A 7231-nucleotide genomic window follows, 5' to 3' on the forward strand; every position below is an offset into this window, starting at 1 on the left:
TCCACGACGAGCTACAGGAGCGCGTGCTGCAGTCGGTGGCAGAGCAGCACAACGGCCGCGGTACTCTCTCTGCCGTGGGTCTGCCTGTTGTCGCCGCAGGGCCCACCCCCAATGCGGAGCACGGCGGTGACGTCTACGCGCGCGCTGACGGCGGCACGTCGTCGCAAGTGGTGCGTTCGGCAGGATGGGGTGGGTTGCGTATTACCGTGTCAACCGAGGAACTCACGGATCGCGCTTACCACTGTGCACGTGTCGGACAGCGTGTGAACAATCACAAGGGTGCCCTGGTTACCTGCACTGCCGCTGACGTCCTGACGACTGATAAGCGGGATATTTTATTGGACTACATGATCCCGCAGGCGCTCAAACTGCACAGGGACCGGCTGAAGGTGAGACAAAGACAAGGGACGTGGAAGGTGCCCGGCATGACAAGTCGAATCTGTAAAGACTTCAAGGTGCCGGAAGCGCATCGTACGACGGGGTTAACCAACACGGACTTTGTGCTGTACGTTGCTTCAGTTCCAAGCGAAGGGAACGTGATTGCGTGGGCAGTGACCTGCGAGGTGTTCACAGACGGTCACCCCGCCGTGGGTGTGATTAACATCCCCGCAGCTGAAATCGTGTCGCGGTACGATCAGAGAACCACACGCACGGTTGCGCACGAGATGGCGCATGCGCTGGGCTTCAGCTTCAAGTTTTTCAGCAGCAGAGGAGTTCTCCACCGGGTCTCGAACGTGCGCGGAAAGCCGTTCAACATTCATGTCATCAACGGCAACATAACGACGAAGAAAGCACGCGAGCGGTACGGCTGCAACACCCTTAAGTACATCGAACTTGAGGACCGAGGCTCCCCTGCGACCGCGCGCTCACACCTGAAGATGCGCAACGCGAAGGACGAGCTCATGGCGCCTGCTGTCGACGCCGGCTACTACACTGCGCTGACGATGTCCATCTTCGAGGACATGGGCTTCTACAAGGCGGACTTCAGCAAGGCCGAGGTGATGCCGTGGGGCCACAAGGCGGGCTGTAACTTCATCAACAAGAAGTGCATGGTGGACAACATCACGCGGTGGCCAACGTTGTTCTGCAACGACACAAAGGAAGGGTACCGCTGCACCTCCAGCCGTCTAAGCATTGGGGCATGCGGTGTCGACACTTACGAAGGGGCGCTGCCGTCGCACTGGCGGTACTTCACCGACGACCACCTCGCGGGCGTATTCCCATATATGGACTACTGTCCCTCTGTGGTCCCTTCTGAGGCCGGTGCCTGCAACCAGGACCCCGCGACAGCATCGGTGGATTTGAAGGGCTTCAACGTGTTTTCTGATGCGGCGCGCTGCATCGATGGGGCATTCAAGCCGAAGGGCAGAAGCGCAAGGCGCTATCACTACAACGGCTTGTGCGCCAATATCAAGTGCGACACCGCACAGCGTACGTACCGCATTCAAGTGTACCAAAGCAGCCACTACGTCGACTGCAGACCAGGGCAGACCATACTGCTCGATGGTATCAGCAGAGCATTCGAACGCGGTAGCCACATCACGTGCCCGCCGTACGTTGAGGTGTGCCAGGCCAACTTAAAAGCGGCGCTGTGATGCGCAGTATAGCGTGTCCGCCTTTGGAGCAGCAGAGGTGGAGGGCCGAAGGGTGACGGCGTCGTGTATTGCGGCACGGTGCCGTTTGCGTACGCAGCGGCACGCCCCTTGTGAACAGGTGGCGTGGTGACGCTGGCACTGCTGGTGACTGTGGGCCTGTGTGACTAGACGAGAAGCGCATGCAGCATCCGCCACAGCGACATCGTCTTTGGCTCTTGAGATTGCCCGGCGCAAAGCGAAGGCGCACACTTGCCTGCGTGCGTTGTCTCGTACCAGCCCAGCCTTTTCCTGGACGCCCGGGTCGTGTACTATCGCGGTCCCTGCGGCATGGACCAACGGCGCGACGTCCGTGCGCACACGTTGCAACGGGCTTCTCTTGCGTTGCGGGTCAGATCCCATAGCCAAGTCGACGGTCCAGAGGGGGTTCAGACATGGCGTGGAGTGGACCAGGCGAGAGAGGAGCACCGCATCGTTTTACCCGTGGGGGGCGCGGGCGAAGTTTTTGTTCCTCCGCCAGAGTGTGATGAGGTTTGCTGCTGCGCTGGAAGGAGAGGGAGTGAAGTGGGGCTGGGTGATGTACGGATGCGGTATACTGTGGTGTGGACACCATTCTCATTATATTTCGATGGTGCATTGGCGCTGGGGACAAACTGCGTGAAGACGGCGTGGCACACCGTGTGAGTGCAGCGTCTGACACAGGGGGGGGTCTGTCCTTCAGCTGGTAAAGCGTCTACCTCGTCCTTGCCTGTCTGGCAAGCGCCCAAGCCACAACTATGAACCCCTTCTCCGATGTTTCCTGCGCGGGCCGATGCAGCATTGCCGCCCCCCCCCCTCTCTGTACCACTCGCTGTCCTTGGCTCCGGCTGCTGTTGCTGGATGCAGGGGAGGGGGAGGGGGGCGTTCATTCATTTACGTGCGCGTGTGTTTTCTAAGCTGTGTGCTGTAGACACCCCGCCCCTCCCTCCTCCCCCCTTTCCCTCTCGCTGTATCCGTCGCGGCAGCGGTGCCTTCACGCCTCAAACAAATGTGCGTGAAAACACATGGCCCTCTTCTTCCCCCCCTCCCCTCCCCTCCCACCGCCCGGTGCGGTGTTTTACGTGTATTCCCTTCTAAATGTCTTTTGTTCGATTATTATTTTAGCTTCATCAAAATTTTGCTTGTCTGTGTGAGGGGCCATGGCGGGTGGGGTGGTGTGGTGGTGGGCCGGTGATGCTCACCGGGAGAGTGGCGGATGCGCATTGTATAAATGATGCGCGCTCAGTTCGCTTTTTACTCAACCCCTCAATCCCCCCTCCCTCCCATTCACCATTTCCCTCTCCACTATTGCTTTTGATCTCCGTCACTCCTCCCTGTCTGCAATCCCCTCCCACCGACACACACACACACACCGCACACAGACGATGCATGTCAACCACCCCAGATATTGTGAACATCCAGAAAAGACGGGCGGGATTCGGTTGCCATGCGTGTGTGTGTGTGTGTGATTGTGTTGTGGCGTGGGTGGTGGTGGTGGAGAGCCGCTGTGTTATACCCTCATGGCGTGTCGTTTATCTTTTTTATTGCTCTCTTTTATACTCCCTGATCTCTTCAAGGGTGCGTGTGGTCGTGGGGTGCCGTGCGTGCATTCCCCCACCCTCTACCCCTTCTTTTTTTATCTCTCCCTCCTTATGGATGGGCTTTTTCTTTTATTCCTATGTGTGACTCGTGGGTACCCCACTCTCGACTGATATACGCGTTGAGTTTGGGTGCGTGTGTGGTTGTGACAGCGCATCGACTGCCTGGTTATCCCCGAAGGATCGCGGTTGCCAGAGCTCACTCCCTAGTACCACCGCCTTTTTTTCTGTACAGGTGCGCTGCAGCTTTGTTTTGCCCATGTACCCCGCTTTCTCTCTCTCTGCCGCTAACACGTGCGGGGTGTCGACACTGCGCAGAGGGCGGGTGAGGGTTCACCCCACCGCTGCAATCACACACACACACACACACACGTATGTGGACACTCTCATATATACACGCAAGCGCGGATGGTGCGCCAGTGCTGCATCGCTCCACCAAAGTGCAGTTTGAGCCGTGCAGGAGTCTCGACTAACATGTGTTTCATCGAAGCTGTGTGTGTGTATGGCGTCCCGCTGCGCCGCACACAGGTGACGCCACCCCGCCACCCCTGGTGTCTCACAGCGCTCCTCCCCCACCGAGCACAACACAATGTGTCCCTGCTGCTGCTGGTGCCAGCCGCGCGTGCGCATTCGCATGCCGAATTGTGTCGTGGCGCAGTCGCTGGGCGGGGGGGGTGTTCATGCTTTGCGCGATGGCGACCAGTGTTGGGTGGCCGGAGTGAGTCGACTGTGTGTCTCGGTGCGGGGAACTCATCGGCGGCGCTCTTTCACCGTGTATGGGGAGGTTGAACCCTCCCCTGCCTGAGAGCTGCCCGGGCTCGGCACCAGGTGGCTGCCACCCGCCAGAGCGCAGCCTGCGAGATGAGTGCAACCATGAGGCGAGCGCCCGTCTGTGGATGTGGGTGTTGTCGTCCGCTCTCTTGTGCTTCTTCTCTCCCCTCTCCCCCGCTTCTTTGCTGTCGTCTCCCGGCTCCCACCGCACCTCCCCGCCACCTCTGTCTTTTCCCTTCGCCACCCCGCGCCACCTACTCACCTGTAGTATTCTGCCTCTTGTCTCTTTATTTTTTTTACTGTCTGCCCCTGCACCGCTGATCTGGTGCGTCAGACACAGACACGCGCATACGCACTCGCTTCCCTTCAGCTCAATACACAGGCACGCACAGCACATACTCGCTGGGCAGCGCCTTCTCTCCTTTCACCCTCACGCCGACACCGCCTTTTTTTTTACACGCATCCATTCAGCGGCAGTATGGCACCACACCACACCAGCCGCACGCACCAGTTGCGTAGCGGCGCCGCACGACTGGTTCGCCTCACCGCAGTGACGTGCCTTGCACTGGCCGCCGGCTCCGCTGCCATGTGGGCACAGGCCAGTGGTGAATTCGCTGCGGGCTACCGCTGCATGCACGACGAGGTACAGCAGCGCGTGCTGCAGTCGGTGGCAGAGCGGCACAACGGCCGCGATACTCTCTCTGCCGTGGGTCTGCCCGTTGTCGCAGGAGCACCTGGCCTCGCTTCTGCGCGCGGCAAAGTCGACCACTCGCTGGCTGACAGCACCTCGCCGCAGGTGCTGCGCTCCAAGGACTGGGGTGAGCTGCGTATCACCGTGTCCACTGATAATTTCACGGACCCCGAGCGCTACTGCACACGCGCTGGGCAACTTGTCAAGGATCACAGTGGCTCCAACGTCACCTGCACCGCCGATGACATCCTGACGGACGCGAAGCGCGACATCCTGATGAATTTTGTCATCCCCGAGGCGCTGCGGCTGCACACGGATCGGCTGAAGGTGAAGCAGGTGCAGAGCAGCTGGAGAGTTACTCCCATGCCACACATCGGCTGCGGTGACTTGAAGGTGCCGCAGGCGCACCTCACCGACGGTGTCAACAACACGGACTTCGTGCTGTACGTCGCTTCCGTCCCGAGCAAACACGTGCTTGCGTGGGCTGCAGTCTGTCAAGTGTTTTCCAATGACCAGCCCGCCGTCGGTGTCCTCAATGTCCCTGCGGACAAGATAGTGTCGCGCTATGACCAACGCATCATCCGTATGGTAGCGCACCAGATCGCGCATGCTCTGGGCTTCGGCAATGATTTTTTCAGGAGTCCCGGCGTCGTCGAGTACGTCAGGAACGTTCGTGAGAAGCCATCGTTGACTCCCGTGTTCAACGGCAGCACGGTTGTGGCTAAGGCACGCATGCACTACAACTGTTCAACCCTGAAGCACGTGGAGATGGATAACCAACCCAACCTTGACTGGGAAGGCTCACACTTGTCGATGCGCAACGCCAAGGACGAGCTCATGGCGCCTGTGGTGGGTGCCGGCTACTACAGTGCGCTGACGATGGCCATCTTCGAGGACACGGGCTTCTACCAGGCGGACTTCAGCAAGGCCGAGGCGATGCCGTGGGGCCACAAGGCGGGCTGTGGCTTTCTGGAGCAGAAATGCATGGAAAACAACATCACGCGGTGGCCGCAGATGTTCTGCAACGGTAGTCAGGTGGGGCTGAGTTGCCCTTCTGACCGTCTCGGCGTCGGGGTCTGTGGTATAGCGGCTGCTAAAGAGGCAGCGCTACCGCCGTACTTTCAGTACTTCACCGATGAGTTTATCTCCGGCATCTCACCGGCTCTAGACTACTGCCCCTTCGTGAAGCAGTTCGATGAGGCCTCCTGCAACCAAAACTCCTCCAATGCGACCGATGATGCCAACAGCTTCAACGTCTTCTCCGACGCGGCGCGCTGCATCGATGGGGCGTTTACACCGAAGGACAGGAGTACGGGACACGGTCGCATCTTGGGCACGTGCGCCAACGTCCAGTGCGACAACACGACGAACACGTACAGCATCCAGGTGAAGGGGAGCAGATCCTACGTGAACTGCACAGAGGGCAAGAACATCACACTCGACACCATCAGCAGCGCCTTCGAGGCCGGCAGTTACATCACGTGCCCGCCGTACGTGGAGGTGTGCCAGGGCAACGTGAAGGCGGTGGTGGACTTCGAAGGGGACCGGGAACACTCGACCAGCAGCAGCAGTGGTAGTGACAGCAGCAACCATCGCGGCAATAGCGCAGCTGGCGTCCGCAGCGCGCGCACTTTCGTAACCCATGTGACGGCTGTAGCCGTGATTCTGATTGGGCTTTTCTGTGTGTAGACCTGGAGCGTGTGCGGCACCACCCCTGCCGGTGGCTCCCTGGTGCACCGCGCTGACCGTTGTGGACTCACGTTCGATACGCCCCAACGTGGACCCTACACTTTACCGGGGACTCCCCCATGACATAGATGATAAGGGTTTTCACGGGGAAGGCCAGCCCAGTGTCGGAGGACTACAGTGTTTTTGTCCACGGGCCGCTGGATACAAATGGAGGACAGCCTTGCGCACATCTAGCATGTGTGACTGGCAAAGCTTTGCAATATATGTAGTTATCCCGTCTGAGCCTCGAAGGCACTAGAGAAGTGGTCGAAGCAATCGTGACCAACACCGCACCCTCCCCCATCCATCCCACTCCGGTGTGCTCGTGTATGCGAGCCGCGTGGCGCCTTGTGTCCCCGACCAGGTGCGGCGATTTGGGTGTGGCGGGTGAGCAAGAAGCTCGCCACTGGAGCCAGTGACACCCGAACAGCCCGGGACACACCATCGACTCCGCCATACCCCAACGCGAGGAGTGTGCAGACCACGTTATAAAATACGGGGACGTGAGTACGTTGGCGAAGAGAGAAGCACGGGACGCGGTGCGCGCACAGGTCTGAGAGGGGCCCCTCCTCTGAGGCTGCACCTGACAATCGACCCACCTCACAACATCTCTGGTGTATTCGGGCCGCCACCACCACCACCACCGTTGTGGCTAACGGTGCCGGTGCCATTCAAAATGCATTGAAAAAGGCACACAGCCCTCTCCCCTCCAACTCGGGCGGCGGTGGCCTCGTCGTCATGCCCCACCCCTTCAAGCCACTGTTTTCGTTGTTTATTTGCTTCCCCTCTCCTTCCTTCCCCCAAATTGTACTTGGTTTATTGTTATCCGCGTG

This window comes from Porcisia hertigi, assembly GCF_017918235.1.
Source record: "Porcisia hertigi strain C119 chromosome Unknown contig_3, whole genome shotgun sequence".
Taxonomy (NCBI): Eukaryota; Euglenozoa; class Kinetoplastea; order Trypanosomatida; family Trypanosomatidae; genus Porcisia; species Porcisia hertigi.